This window comes from Pseudorasbora parva, chromosome 19, assembly GCF_024679245.1.
Source record: "Pseudorasbora parva isolate DD20220531a chromosome 19, ASM2467924v1, whole genome shotgun sequence".
Lineage (NCBI taxonomy): Eukaryota > Metazoa > Chordata > Actinopteri > Cypriniformes > Gobionidae > Pseudorasbora > Pseudorasbora parva.
The window spans coordinates 35,933,649-35,950,604 of record NC_090190.1 but is presented as its reverse complement, the minus strand read 5'-3'; the positions used below and the strand labels follow the sequence as shown (position 1 = coordinate 35,950,604).

Below are 16,956 nucleotides of genomic sequence, written 5' to 3'. Positions count from 1 at the left end.
CTACAGCTCTACTTTCAAGTTATTTGTTCATCCATCAGTTTGTGTGTATTACGTGAATTCTACGTTATAATGTAAAGTTAACGTTCATGACTGGATACCGGGATTCCCTCTGCATCACAGAAATCATTCAGCCTAAGTTATAAACATAGCCTACCTTTATCTGCACAGAGGGAAGTGTTCCCGTACATGTTCTATGTGTTTCTTCATTTGCATCCACATTTTGTGCAAATTCGATATCCTCCAGGACAACACCACGTTATTTTTTTCTATATCCAAAGTTTTTACATACTAGCCAGAGGTTCAAAATGGTGTTTTTGCTTTCACCTGGGTCTGTGTCACTGACGTCTGTCTTGTTCATCTCCATCTGATATTTGCACACTCATGTGTCCTCTATTAAATATAGTCGATTCCGGATCGCGTTTTTTCCCCTCCCTTTTGCATTAATGTTTTATTTTTACTCAGTAACGGATGTGGTTTAAAATGTAGCGAAGTACAATACTTCAATCAAAATGTACTTAAAGGGGGGGTGAAATGCTGTTTCATGCATACTGAGCTTTTTACACTGTTAAAGACTTGGATTCCCATCCTAAACATAGACAAAGTTTTAAAAAACATGGGTGCTGTGCATTTCCTCTCTCGCTCTAGTCACACGCGCACACCCTTCGCGTCCGTACGTAGAAGAGCCCGTACGGCCCATACAAGGACCTTCCGGTCTATTAACGTCAAGCCGACCCATACTAGAAAAAAACTCTCCGAAACTTGTGAGAAACCGGAAGGAGTATTTTTGACACAGAAATACTCTATCAAACGTCCAACATTAGTTTTTGAAACTTTGTCTATGTTTAGGATTGGAATCCAAATCTTTAACAAAAAGCACAGTGTAAAAAGCTCAGTATGCACAAAACCGCATATCATTTAAGAAATATAATAAAAGTGCACTTGTGTTTAGCATATTTCTTAAAAGTATATTTAAGCAAATATTAATTACCAATGTATTTCTAGAAATATAATAAAAATGTGCATGTGTTTTGCATATTTTCTTAAAAGTATAATTAAGCATATATTTATTACCAATGTACTTCAGTATACTTTTTAGAAATATAATAAAAGTGTGCTTGTGTTTAACATATTTCTTAAAAGTATATTTAAGCATATATTTATTACAAATGTACTTTTAATATACTTTTTTTTTAATATATTAAAATGCAATTCAGTATATTTTTAATGCACTTCAAATAAGCATGTTGGAAATACAAATGTATTATAAGCATACTACCGGCATTTCAAGTATATTTTTGATACATTAAATACCGTGCCTTTTCCACCTGGGAGAAAAGACTAACCTACCCATATTTGCATAAAGCGTCATTATCATCTCACCTGACCGGTTCTGCAGTTCTCTAAAGGCACCTGGCTGATCATCAACTGTCATTTTGAGTTGCTCTACTCCTCTAATACAGGTAAGTTCAATTTATGCTCCATAAACATTTTGAAACAAAAAATTAAGTAAAAAAAAAAAACTAAACGCTTATCAAATACCATGTACTGTTGCAAGAAAAAGTCTGTAAACCTCTCGCAGAATCTGTGAAAATGTTAATTATTTTAACTAAATAAGAAATTCTACAAAATGCATGTTTTGTTTTAAATTTTTATTAAGTAGGCTACTGTCCTGAATTATCTAAGATGTTTACATGTGTTGATGTGATGGCATTTTCACTGTCACACAAGATAAAAATGAATATAATTAGTATTGTCATCATTTAAAATGCAGTAAATGGTTAAACATTTCTTTGTCTTACACGGACCTGTTGTTATAAAAACTGCTGTGTTATTAGATTTTTAAAACTTTTGAGACAAATCTCAAAATTGTCCTATGGTGTGACTGTCTCAAGCATGGTTTAATAAATTACAAAAAAAATTTAATTAAAAAGAAAAGCATAAAAATGTTAATAAATAGTTCAGGCATAATTTTACAAGTGTATATTTTAGTAAATGGTAATCTTCTTTTCATCCGTATATTTCTCAAAGCACAGGATCTTGATACATTTTGTTACAGAAAACCACATCTTCTGGTGTGACACCATATATCCAGATTTTTAATCGGGCAATTCCTTTGGTGTGACAGTCCTAAATTTAATTTTTTTACAATTTTTTTTTTTTTAAACTACAAACTCATGGAAAATTATCCAAATTTGTCTTGCTAACTATTAATGACATGTTAGCTTGTAATGAATAGTGGTGTGACAGATATTATCCACTGGTGTGACACAAAGGTCTCTTTAAAAAGCATTTGAAATAATTAAATAAATGTGTTCAACTCCTTTTTTTTTTTTTTTTGAACATTTTCAGTGTTCATAAATGCAATAATTATATTAAACAAAAAACAAAAAAAGTGATGTTTGGCAGAATACTTTTACTGTTATGAAGTTTCTTGAAAATAATTAAACAATGTGACATTTGTTTTTGAGGAAGATAAATGGGTGTGAGGGAGAGAACAAGGAAGTATAGAGATACAGATCAGAGGAGATTGCACTCTAAATAGAAATAATGCCTTGAAAAGAGCAGCCATATACTTAAAATGTATTTAAGGTTGACAAATTAACCAAATTAAAAGTTATTTCTTCTTTAACAAACAAATAAATTGCATTAAAAAGATTTTGGGGTGAAAGTTTCAAATATATGTGATGTGATCTACTTAAACCCATCACATGGTGAAATTTTACCTTTACAGTGTTTGATAACATATGAAAGCTGGGGTCAAGTCCTTTTCAAATATAGAATTTATTTCCTATATATGTCCTGTCTGAAACAAAAGTTATGGTTATCTGAAGTCGGGTGGTCGCTATGATTTTTAGGAACAGATTTTTGAGGAAAACATGTCTAAATAACTATATTTTATAATAATATTTTATAATAATGTATTTTACAAAACATGCTTTACTCTAAAACCACAAGACAATTAATGCCAGAAATATGAACAAATTGTTTTCCTAAAAGTTTTAGGTTGATATTAGCCTGACGTGGTCTAACTGCTGGAGTCTGAAACTGCTCCACTGGGCTGTGATTATGGGGCGTGTTTCAACTGAACCAGGAAAGACCTCAATTGGATAGACCTACAACCAATCAGAGCAACGAAGCGACGCTTTGTCAAATGTCAACAGAGTTCAACTGCACTGTGTTGCCAAGTCCGCGTTTTTTTCTGCGAGTTGTTTTCTATGTCCGCGGGTTGAAGCGACTATTATGTGATATATAGACCCATGAGTGCGAATTTTAGCAGGCAACCTTGCCAAAATAACACACATTTTACCCCCCAAACACAATTTTGTTCCGAAGAACCCCCCGAGAAGCTATTGTTTAGGGCTAGTAGTTGGCAGATTTTGTTGTAAAAACTTGGCAACCCTGTCTGAACGCGCACTGAAATAAACAAAATCTTTGCCGGTGTTGTAAAAAAATTAAATAATTTAATGATACACAGAGTACTTACCCAACATGATCATCATTTCTGAGAGAAATTGTGAAGGTGAATGCATATACAAACATGCTCTCCGTATTCGAACAAATATAATCCAAGCCCCTTTGATGACGTAATGATTACGTTACCGTTGATCATCTGTCCGTCATCGTCTAAAGCCCGGCCTGATGATTTCATTGGTCCGAACAGTTTCTGTTTGGAGATAATTACTCCTCTATGGATCAAGGCCAGACCAAACCGCCTGACCTAAAAATGTAAGTTCGGCTGGCATCCAGGCTAGGTTGATATAGCAAAAGATTAGCTTTCAGTGAGATTTTGTTTGGGCGCAGTACCAATCTTTTTCACTAGATGACACCCAAGCTCTACTGACCATATAAGAATGCCTCCATTTCCATATGGTTTGAGTGATCTAAATAATTTATTTCTATAATTTTCATATACATTTTATAAAGTACACATCCTATTCAGAAGTAGTATAGGCAGTTTGGCAGTATTTGAATTCAACCTCTAATAAATATAAAAAAGAACAGGTTCATTATAGCTCACTGCTGCATCACAAATGGCAAAAAAAATTTCCTTTATACTTTATACAGTTTTCAGAACTTTTTATCTGGAAATATTGTACTTTGATACACCTTTATTGTTCATGTAATGGGGTTTATTTTGATTTGTGAACTGTCTTTGTGGTGTTAAAAGAGTGAAAACTATGGCCGTTTTTTTTTTTTTTTTGCACCTCAGCCGCTGAGCGTGTGTAAACATTAGAGAAAGCATTTTCTTTTCAGCTTGCCGCTATAAATTGCATTTTTTCTGCACTAAACAAGTGAATTTTGCCAAAATATTTTAGAAATGATAGACAAGATGTTATAGTATAATAATTTAATGGAAACCCAATTTTGACAAAATATTGACTTTCAACCTATTTTTTGACCTAGCTGAAAACGTTCAAGCGCGACATCCGACGGTTTTTCCCAGATCGCATCACATATTTGCTCTGTCATGGAGTCACCGTTTAGTTTGTTGATTAAAAAAAAACATTTTGATGTTGATTTATCTTCTTTGACTCATTCAAAGTTAAATAAAATACTTTAATGTAATCACCACCATTTATGTCCTTTAGTGTGGCAACATCCTACAGTGTGACACACAAACGATCCGCAAATTTGTTTTTATCTTAAAATAACGTCTCAATTACGTATAGTAACCCTCTTTCCCTGAAGGAAGGAATGGAGATGTACGCCAGATGTCACAGACAAATTGGGATCACTTCAAAGAGCCCCTATCCGCTTCAAGATATAGAGAACAGGACAATTAACATTGGCGTGTGAGATTTGCGTATCGCACCCCGCCCCGCAGCGCGAGTATAAAGCGGAAGTGATTGAAAAGCACTGTTGTTTTTCACTGAGGAGCCCAGCTAGTGACTCGGCCAGCAATGATGGTACAGCAACTGTGGCGATAGGACGTACCTCTCCGTTCCCTCCTTCAGGGAACAAGGGTTTCCTTTCGTAACTGAGACGTTTCCTTTCCCTTCCGTTTCCCTCTTCCATTCGTGAGAGCCCCTCAGACCCCATCTGTTTTGGGCGGGGAAGTTCACAATGGGAGACGCTGTGTTCCACAAGGCCCACTCAGCAGACTATTGGAATAATGCTGTGAAAGCATGCCCAGGGGGGCTGCTGCGGAAGCCATATCATGCATGGAGTTACCATGTGCAAAATACATGTTGTAATGGCCGTGGGGAGTGCAACTTACGGATTCGTATGGGTGGCCCTGGCCATTGTAGGTTGGGGAGCAACACCAAACTGAGAGGAAAAGACACAGGCTCGCCGAAGGGAGCCGTACAGAGGAAGAAAACACATATGGGACCGCCAAGGACGTCACAACATATGGAACCCAGCCTAACAAAAGTTCCACCAATGCATACGAGTGATAGACCTGGCGTCGGACGCTCCACCATGTCTTACTGCCATGGGCTGCGGAGGACTCGACAGGGTTCGCCGCTCTGAAGTCATATAGGCGGACATATCCATTACATGGGGAAGGGAATGGCGCAGCAAGCCGACACTTAGAAAGGGCACTTCGGTGTTACTGATTATGGGAAGTGAGCACACAGGAAGATACCGGCTCTACGCATAGGCTATTGACTTTAGTGAACGTGTTGGGTGTCGCCCAGCCTGCAGCACTACAAATATTTGTAAGCGAGGCGCCACTAGCCAACGCCCAGGAAGAGGCCACACCCCTAGTGGAGTGAGCTCTAACCCCGAGCAGGCAAGGCACGTCTTGGGATTCATATGCCAAAATGATGGCATCCACTATCCAGTGGGCCATCCTCTGCTTGGAGATAGCCTTTACCTTCTGCTGACTTCCGTAACAGACGAAGAGGTCCTGAAGTCCTGAGGTCCTGAAGCTTTGCGTTCCACAGGGCACGAACAGGACAGAGAAAAGCTAGGGCTGGGGTTGCCTCCTCCGAAGGCAGCGCTTGCAGGCTCACCATCTGATCCCGGAAGGGAGTGGTGGGGACCTTGTGCACATATCCAGGCCGGGGTCTCAGGTTTACATCAGTTACCTGCTCCGAATGCCAGGCATGATTCGTCGACTGAAAATACCTGCAGGTCCCCTACCCTCTTGATGGAGGCCAATGCAATCAGGAGTACTGTCTTCAGAGATATAATTTTTTAACTCTGCTGACTGCAAAGGCTCAAAGGGAGGTCTCTGCACTACGATCAGCACAAGAGACAGGTCCCATGCAGATTCAATCACCTCGCCCTCCTCAGGAACCTAACGATCAGATTGTGCTTCCCTAAGGACTTTCCACCTACCAAATCATTATTAGCAGTGATAGCGGAAACATAAACTTTAAGGGGGGAGACAGCCTTTGCTCCAACCTGTCTTGTAGGAAGGAAAGCACAGAAATGATCAAACATCCTCATAGAGGGAGCTCTAGCAGAAGTAATGGTGTCCACCATAGCCTGTAGTACTCTACCTAGAACCTTTGTATCCTGTTCAGGGACCAGACATGGAGTTTCCAGAGGTCCGGACGGTGGGGGGCCAGTGAGTGCGTTAGCATTCAAAACGGCAGCCCATGAAGGGATCGTTCAAGAATTGCAGATCCAAGATCAGCCGTAACCCGCCGCCTGTTATTGGGTACAATGAAGTACAGGCTGTAAAAGTTGGTCTTCATATCGGCTGGAGGGACCAGCTCTATCAGTTCCTTCACCAGTCAGACTGTGATCTCCGCCTGGAGCACAGGTGCACCCTCTTTCGACACGGAGATGAAATGAACGCCTCTGAACCCGAAGCAGGGTCTGGGTATGCTGGCCAACACTTACCTGCTTCCGCTGAGGGGATGCGTGAGTGTGGGGAGGCCCTTTGTGTGCGTCCCAAACACAGCCAGCCCCCCCTGCTGGCGACAAGGCATTGGAGCGTTGAACACCGCTAAGCACGCTCTGGGGCCAGTGGATGAACAGAAACAAAATGAGAACAAAGAATTTTCCTCGGCCCTCCTATGGGGGAAGGATTGGTGCTGCAGCCATCTCCTGAAGAGCAGTCTCTTCCATCTCAGGGTGGCCTATCTCAGGATATCTTATGGCAGTGCTTGCCACCTGGCCTGAGTGGGCTGGACGTCCTTCCCACAGCTGGCTCCATGCCTAAGCCCTTGGAGACGGGGGAGTCCAGGAACTATACTTATCGGTCTCCCTCATGTTGGCCAGGTTGAGCCAGAGATATCACTCCTGGACCACCAAAGTGGACATCGCCTGGCCAATGGAATGGGTGGTGACTTTCATTGCTCTTAGAGTGGTCATTTTTCATGGATGTTTTAAAACAGCTCCTCTCATATTTACACAATGGGTGTTGTTCATCTCATTAACAATCAACATGGACACTCCTTGTTTTTAAAAGAGGTGGAACCAGACTTTTTAACCCTCATTTTAAACAAATGTATTACTTATTACTGAAAAGTTATATATTTTTCTAGTATAATACACAGACCTTTATATATTTTTAATTGTGGCTTCAGTCTCTAAATACTTCTTGTGATCATTTGTGATGTAGCATTGTGTAATATGATTCATGAGGTAAACATGAGCGAATAAACCTGTGTGACAAGGGAGTTCTATTGTTGAGCTTCTTTCAACAACATTTTCTTACTTAACCTAAACCGCATGGCTTCTAAACTATATTTTTTTCTGTCAGTCAGGTTTTGTCAGATGTTACCCAAGCAAGAGAATTCTTAACTAAAAACTTTCTAAAACAAATTTATTGAAAACAGAATGCTTGTGTTGCAGTGCTTGTTACAACTTAAGTAGATGGCTGCAAGTAAAACAATTCAAATGTATTGATTTAATGAAACCTTTTAAGTTGCGAACATTATTTTCTTAAATTCAGTTGACAATAATGTTAATCATTACATTAACCATTTTTGATACCATGAGTAAGCATTTTTTTCCTGAAGAGATGACTTTATATGATGACAGAATTGAATGCGTTTTATTCATATGTAAACTTCGCTCAATTACCATTACAATCACCTAAATGTTTCTTGGAGACATGACTGATTTGACAAAAGTTTGAGTTGACAGTAAAGTTTCTTTAGATAGGACACAGATGTAAATTTAATATGAAAACAATATCTGTAAAACTTTTAACAACCTTGCTTTAAAGGGTGAAATGTAAATTATTCCTGAGTTAAAACTCTATTCTTATTTAAATTAACGAGTAGTCTACCCTATTTAGATCACCACAGGTAAAAACCACACATGGCACCAAGGTTATTTTCGTAAACGAAAACTGAAACTAAGACTAAAACTATTGGTCAAAAAACATTTTCGTAAACTGAAATAAAATTTAAAAATCTGAATAAATAAAAAACTAAAACTAAACGAAACTAACTACTCTTACTAAAAAACTAACTGAAATAAAATAATAATTAGCAAAAATAAATATTCGTTTTCGTTGTTAATAAGCTCTCTTTAATGTGGTGGAAAATCTGACTGTGGCGGTTGAGGGAGTGTCTATTGCGCTACTGCGCGTCAAGTGAGCTGAGGAGATTAACCGCTGTCCTGTGACGGACGCGCGCAGACAGGCAACACATCGCCAGTCCTAAACGGGAGTTCACAAAGAATCAATGCGTCCGTGGCAGTGAAAGGGGAAATAACACAAGGTAATGAGATGCACGTTGAACTTCTTTTAAGCTCACTGTTTTAGAATGCCGTTTCTTACGTGACGAGAGACGCAGGCGCAAAAGTCAGCAACTATATTAGCAAATAACGTTACTAGCCTACTGTGCGTTTGAGATTTCATGTTTGCATAATATTGACAGGCTCAAAGGTGTATTCATAATCATTTACTACTAATAATATTATTATCTGTGTGGAGACATTTCCCCACAAAGTAGGGAATGCCAGGACACACACACAGGTTTGTTTCACTATATAAGTGAGGACATTGCATGGACTTCCATTGATTTTATATCAGGTTAATGATATTTTATATCCCCTAACTCAATTCCTATCCCTAAACCTACCCATCCCAAGAACGTGCAAAACAATAGATTTAAATAAAAACATATTTTGGCTGATTTATAAGCCTTTTTAACTAGTGAGGACCAGTCAAATGTCCTTACTAGTCAGTTATCATAATATTTTACTAGATAAGTGAGGACATTGGTCCCCTTTACAATTATAGCACAACAAACACACACACACACACACACACACACATGTCTGGTGCGCTATCTTTGTGGGGACTTGCCATATAGACGTAATGGTTTTTATACCATACAAACCATATATTCTATCCCCCTACACTGCCCCTGCCCCTAAACCTACCCATCACAGGAAACTTTCTACATTTTTACATTTTCAAAAGAACTCATTATGTATGATTTATAAGCTTTTGTACCCATGGGGACCTCAATTTAGGTCCCCAAGGTGACACGAGTCCCCATGAGTGTGTGCATTCAGTTTGAAGTCCTCACCAGGCTAGAAAAACATGTACACACACACACACACACACACACACACACACACACACACACACACACACACACACACACACACACAGAGCAAAACAGTGTGTAGACACTGCTAGCCTACATTGTACTACTGAAGAAATTAAAATAAGCTTTTAATTGTTTAACAATATTTCATCTGTTATGAGTGAGTTTGTCTGGAATTTATAATTTTTACTTTTATATTTTACGTTGCATCTATTTTGTTCTTTAAGATAGATCCTGTATAGGTCATAGTTTGACTCAAGCTTTTTTGCTCAAAGGTGAAGACCCAACTTTACTGCATGTTTTGTAAGACCGTCCTGGGTTTAAACAATAATGCTCGTTTATCAAGTTATTTCACTTAAGGATGTTTAGTAAGATTTACATTTTACATTTACATTTAATCATTTAGCAGACGCTTTTATCCAAAGCGACTTACAAAAAAGGGGAGAGTAATAGAAGCAACGGAACAGACAAGGCCAAAAACCTGTAAGAGCTGTAAGAAATCTCAATTAATTAGCACAATACACAACACTTTTTTTTTTTTTTTTTTAAAGACAGACATCTACAACAAAAACTCACGTCCGCAAAGTGCCGAACACTGGATTTTGATAGCTATGATAACATAAGATTAAACTCTAATCTGTTAATTAAACTTTGCTGAAATTAAAAACCTTGATTTGGTCTCTACACTTCATTATGGTAACTCTGCTAAACTATAATTACTAAAACTAAAACTGAAACTAAATAAATAAAAACTAAATAGAAATGTATTTGCAAAATAAAAACTAAACTAAAACTAGCAAAACCATTTGTAAAACTAACTAAAACTAAACTGAAATTTGTAGCAAAATTGAAAACGATAATAAAATAAAAACTAATTTAAAAAAGCAAAACTATAATAACCTTGCATGGCACTTCACTACATGGTTAAACATAAAAACATTGTTTCTACTGTAGGCCTATATCTAGAATATCTTCATGGCATTTAGACTATAAACACATTTAATATAAATACAAATGTGCAAAACTGCAAGTTTATGATAAAACTAGTAAACGTTATTACTCAATGAATACATGTCTACATAAAAAAATACATACAATTATATATTATCCTACATTTCGCTCAAAATACCACAGTTAGAATTATTGTTACCACAGTAAATCCAAGAAGGAATGCAAGAAGTGCTGTACAGATAATTATGTTCAGAAGCCAAAGTAGTCCAGGGCATTTGGGGCCTGTACCATGAAGCTTGTTTAGCTTGCTAGCCTGATTTGTTTAAGCTTAGTTTGTGCCAGTCCTGGGTTTTAGGTACCATTAAAGTGGTTTGGCTTTTAGCTGTGTTCCTCAGCTAAATAATTTCAATATAATGTCATCTATATATCTACCCAACCATTTCACATACTTTAAATATGGATTTAAGTCAGAAAATACTAATTTCTTTTCCCAAAAATAAATGTGCATAATTTGGGGCAAAGCAGGCACCCATAGCTGTACCTTTAATTTGTTTATAGAATTCATCTTGAAACAAGAAAATGTTGTTATTCAATGTCCATTCTGCTAATTGCACAATAAAACATGCAGGTGTCCTTTCAGTAGATGATCTCATATCCAAATAGTATGATAAGGGTTCCAACCCATCCTTATGGTCTATGTTTTTTTTTGTGATTCAACGTCCATAGTCACTAATATGGAGGATTCAGTAGTGTTCATTTTTTTTTGATGGTATTCAACATGGATTGTATTCTGAATAAATGAATGAAGTTTACTAACTAATGGTTAAGCTAATAAAAGTGTCCACCAATTTTGAAACTGGCTCTGTAATAGATTCATTTCCACTAATTATAGGTCTCCCTGGTGGATTTTCAAGATTTGTATGTATTTTTGGAAGCATATAAAAGGTAAGGTGGGAATCCTAGGATTTTTACAAGAGAGAAAATAACACTCATTTTTTTTAAATCCATCCCTCATCTTTAGCATGTAATAGAATATCAGTCAGTTCATTTTGGTGGATTGTTGGTTAAAAGTATTCTAACTGGATCGGCTCAATGCTTCTCCTGATTTGTACGTTAGTGGTGTTGATTTCAACTGGCTTTAAACTCAATTAGATCACAGACAGATTTGCAACTTGTACTGGACACCTCTAATGTTACGCTGAACTCGAACACTTCTCACTGTGCAGTGGTCGTGTGATGGAGAGACGCTCAGCAAGTACTCAAGTAAACACATTTTGTGAGCTTGTGAGTCACGCATTAAAATCGAGTACCACCTTGTGTTGACATTGTGAAACTGCACGATTTGTAAATTATTTGTGGTGGACCACATACAGGTGCTGGTCATATAATTAGAATATCATCAAAAAGTTGATTTATTTAACCAATTGCATTCAAAAAGTGAAAGATGTATATTGTATTCATTCATTACACACAGACAGATCTATTTCAAATGTTTATTTCTTTTAATTTTGATGATTATAACAATTAAGAAAAATCCTAAATTCAGTATCTTAGAAAATTGACTTGATACCAATGCAGTGAAATCTTGACCAACTGAAAAAGTATGAACATGAAAAGTATGAGTATGTACAGCACTCAATACTTAGTTGGAGCTCCTTTTGCCTGAATTACTGCAGCAATGCGGCGTGGCATGGAGTCGATCAGTCTGTGGCACTGCTCAAGAGTTATGAGTGTGATGATAGTGGCCTTTAGCTCTTCTGCATTGTTAGGTCTGGCATATCGAATCTTCCTCTTCACAATACTCCAGATTTTCTATGGGGTTAAGGTCAGGCGAGTTTGCTGGCCAATTAAGAACAGGGATACCATGGTCCTTAAGCCAGGTGCTGGTTGCTTTAGAACTGTGTGCAGGTGCCAAGTCCTGTTGGAAAATGAAATCTGCATCTCCATAAAGTTGGTCAGCAGCCGGAAGCATGAAGTGTTCTAAAACTTCCTGGTAAATGGCTGCGTTGACCTTGGACCTCAGAAAACACAGTGGACCCACACTAGCAGATGACATGGCAGCCCAAACCATCACTGACTGTGGGAACTTTACACTGAACCTCAAGCAACGTGGATTGTGTGCCTCTCTTCTCTTCCTCCAGACTGTGGGACCCAGATTTCCAAAGGAAATGCAACATTTACTTTCATCAGAGAACATAACTTTGGACCACTCAACAACAGTCCAGTCCTTTATGTCTTTAGCCAAGGCAACACGCTTCTGGCGCTGTCTGTTGTTCAAGAGTGGCCTGACACAGGAAATGCGACAGCTGAAACCCATGTCTTGCATACATCTGTGCGTAGTGGTTTTTGAAGCACTGACTCCAGCTGCAGTCCACTCTTTGTGAATCTCCCCCACATTTGTGAATGGGTTTTGTTTCACAATCCTCTCCAGGGTGAGGTTATCCCTATTGCTTGTACACTTTTCTACCATATCTTTTCCTTCCCTTCGCCTCCCTATTAATGTCCTTGGACACAGAGCTCTGTGAACAGCCAGCGTCTTTTGCAAAGACCTTTTGTGTCTTGTCCTCCTTGTGCAAGGTGTCAATGGTCGTCTTTTGGGACACTGTCAAGTCAGCAGTCTTCCCCATGATGGTGTAACCTACAGAACTAGACTGAGAGACCATTTAAAGGCCTTTGTAGGTGTTTAGAGTTAATTAATTGAGTTGCACCAAGTGTCTCAATATTGAACCTTTTCATAATCATCTAATTTTCTGAGGCCTTGTTCACACGAAAACGTTTATTTTATAACCGTGACTTTTTTTTACACGGTTTGGTCGTTCGTCCATACGGAAACGCAGTATCAGGTCACTGAAACCGAACATTTTTGAAAACCCCTGCCAGGGTGAGAATTTTCAGAAACACCTGTTGCAGCGTTGTCTCGTGGACAGTGAAACCGGTGTTTTTGCCTTGCGACGTCAGAGTGTGCACTGTTATCTGCTGTGTTTGACGTCAGATTGTTCGCCGCTGACTGCTCTGTTGACAACCCTATGGTTGACGATTCTGTGCAATGGCGGACGTAGCCCACATATTGCTGATAGTAAATGTGCTAACAGGGCTGCTTGTATCATGTACACAGATACATGCTCAGGTATATTATTACATTGCGGAACAGAGGCGTCAGAATGAAATTCTAGGCTTCTCATTGGCCAACATGCCTTTACGATTAGGGTGATATCGCCGCCTGCTGGTGTGGCATGCTCTTGACAACGCTTGATAGCGGGTTTTTGTGTTTTCATGTAGACGGAGATTTCTTTAAAACCGAGCATGTGTGGACGGGATTTTTTTTTAAACGCAGGAGGAAAAACTCCGGTTATAAAAATACCCGTGTCCGTGTGGCTAGGCCTAAGATACTGAATTTGGGATTTTTCTTAGTTGTCAGTAATAATCATCAAAATTAAAATAAATAAACATTTGACATATATCAGTCTGTGTGTAATGAATTAATGCAATACACAAGTTTCACTTTTTGATGATATTCAAATTTGTATGACTGTATAATATGTTTTAATAGACCAGCTGCGGGCCATTTGAAATTCATCCCAGTTTTAAGCTATGAAACTTGCAGGATGTTTAAATGGTACAAATAGTTCTTTTATGTCAAAAGATTAAGGCAAATTCGATTTTTGATAATTATATTAAAAGAGTGCAGATGTCTAATAGATAATTCTGTAGATTTACAATGAAGACAAAAACCATATATTAAGATGCAAAATAACATTTCACAGGCATATACGTATGGAATGTCAACGGTGCCAATATGAAAAATAAAGAAATTCATAAATATACAAAGAAATATAACAAAAGCAAAAATAAATAAATAAATAAACATAGAAAGGTAAAAAATTAATCATTATTTATACATTTATTTCCATATATATATATATATTTATTATTTTATATATTTATTTCTACATTTATTCATTTCTGCATTTATTTATTTCTACATTTATTTGTGTGTAAGGTAATGATGAGGGCGGTGTTTACCTCAGACATAGCAATTGAGCTCCAAATGTGTTGAGGCCACAGTGACACCTTGTGGTGTGGCCGAAATACAATAAGTATAGCCTACTGATGTTGATACTGTTTGTGATGAAGGATTTGGATAGGTATATGGCCAAAATCTTATATCACGGCTTAAGTCATATCACCCTAACTGTAGCCTACTATGTTGCAAAATGTCCTGGGCTAACAAACATGAACAGCATCTTCAAGAGATCTGATAACAGGGACTCTGAAATGGAAGCGCTTGATATTTTCCATTACCGGTCAGAACTCACGGAAAGGAAGCAGCGCACATATAGGCTACAGTGAAGTCCACGCAGTTCAGAGAATCGGATCTGTTGGATTTACAACCTCTATGTTTACAACACGTGAATTCATCCACTTTTCCTGAAATACTTAAAAGTAAATGGCTGGTGAATTGGGAATAGAATAGAGTTAACCTTGAAGTTACACAATGTGTATCTGATATGAATAAAACGTGTCGAATTATAATGGAAAGGATTATTATTGCCTCTTCCATAGACATCAGTGTGTATTTTACAAACTCTAAATGTATTGTTTTTTTTGTATGAATTTTTCTTATGTGAATTTATATGTTTGCAACCTAAAATAAACAGTATGTAGTTGAAAACACTGAAAAGTTGTGATATATAACATCTCTGAGCGCGCCTGTCTCCGGCTAAATTCAACATTTGGATTTAGCAGTTGAGCGTGATGCACTTGATCATACGCTCCAGACACCAGTCTCTGATTACACCTGTGTGATCGTACTTGCGAAAGGCTTAAAAACAATACATTTTCTGACACAAATTTGTGAAATGTAGTCTTAAATCTTTACATTTTTCTGAGAAATGCTTGGTTTTCACCGAACACGTAGTCATATCGTATTGTATCGATATCGAGATATTTGGCATGAAAATCGAGATATGAAATTTTGTCCATATTGTTCAGCCCTAATTCTGTCTATAACTCGTCTCTATTAACCTGACGGTCATCGCCGATGTAATTTTCAGTCAGAACACATTTCCCAGAGAAGGATTATGAATCGCTTTTCAAGTTCAAATATTTAGCGTGCTAAATATCTCGCGGGCATCAGCGACTCGTCTGCGATTTTCTCTGATCGCGTCTTTGATCATTCACACTGCGTGATTGTCGCTCACGTGCACGAGCACCGATTTGCCTATGAGTTCGGCATTTGTCTGCAATTTCGCAAAACCTGTCAACTAGTCAAAATTGGGGCTAAAATTCGGCAGTGTGAACTAGGCTCTAGCTAGCCTGAATCAGCTTTGACCACGACTCTGGAAGGCTTGGAGTTAAGCTTTTCTCGGAGAAAAGAACAAAGAACGGCACTGAAGTCATTCTTAAAAAGGGAAGATGTGTTCGGAGTTTTGCCGACCGGATACGGCTAAAGTTTAATCTATCAACTAGCTCCGCTTCACGTTGCTCTGGTTGGTTGTAGCGCTATCCAATTGCATGCAGAGGGAGTTTGAGAGACAACCATTTATCCCTCCCTCGGATTGAGCCCTGTCAATGGTGAGTTTCCAGACCAATTAACTTGATGTGGGTCTGGCTTGTCAGGCTAGTAGGCTATACTTTTTTTGTACAATCGTACTGTATTTCAGCCACACCACAATGTATCACTTTGGCCTCAATGATTCGCTCTCGCCTACTCGGAGCTCAATTGCTATGTCTGAGGTAAACCACACCCTCCTAATTAACTTAGGCACAAATAAATGTAGACATAAATAAATGCATAAATAAATGTATAAATAAATACGGGTATAAATGTATAAATAATTATTCTTTTTTTTTTTTGCTTTTCTACGTGTATTTATTTATATATTTATTTATACATTTATTTTTGCTTCTTTGACATTTCTTTGTATATCTATTTATTTATGTATTTAATTATTGTTGCTATATTGGCAGCTTTGACATTCCATATATAAGGAAGAGTAAAATATATATTTGTGTAAAGGTACACGTATTTGTACCGAACCATTTCAGTACAGGGCTTTCGGTTCAGTGCACGCGTGTACCGAACTGTACGAATGCAATCTTTAACAGTTAACAGTTGGCTTGTTTTAAGCGCGGAACATACTTCAATCCGAGTCCCCACGCGAACATATTAGGTATTCAGTCCATTTCATCACAAAATTCAAACGATAAAAGCTGTTTTGGCGCTCTTTAATGTGATATGACTGATCACAGTATAGTACCCGCCAGGTCAAACGGCGGCGGCGCGCGAGTGAACGCAATCCTCTCTTCCTAAAGAATAAACATGAATTAATATGTCTTATGGTATGTTGAGGATACATTAAAACTTACTGAAATGTGTATGTCTTGTAATTGCTCAATCAGTGTTTCAATCGCGAAAAGACGACAGCTTGATAAATGTCCCCATCACATTTACCTCAGGCAAGTCATTCAGTGTCCACCCCACAGCTGTTAGTTCACTATATTAGGCTATATATTCATTATATTCTACTTAACCTGTTAG

The 16,956-nt window shown here is 37.9% G+C and overlaps 1 protein-coding gene across 1 annotated transcript in view; it reads left to right on the top strand.

Annotated features, from left to right (window-relative positions):
- The first annotated feature begins 1,414 nt into the window (after positions 1 to 1,414).
- The window catches only part of LOC137047958 (4-galactosyl-N-acetylglucosaminide 3-alpha-L-fucosyltransferase 9-like), a 56,109-nt gene continuing 40,567 nt past the window's right edge, over positions 1,415 to 16,956 (top strand). The window contains exon 1 of the mRNA XM_067425899.1: positions 1,415 to 1,460. The gene's annotated coding sequence lies outside the window, so the exon portion shown is untranslated. The remainder of the gene's footprint in view (positions 1,461 to 16,956) is intronic.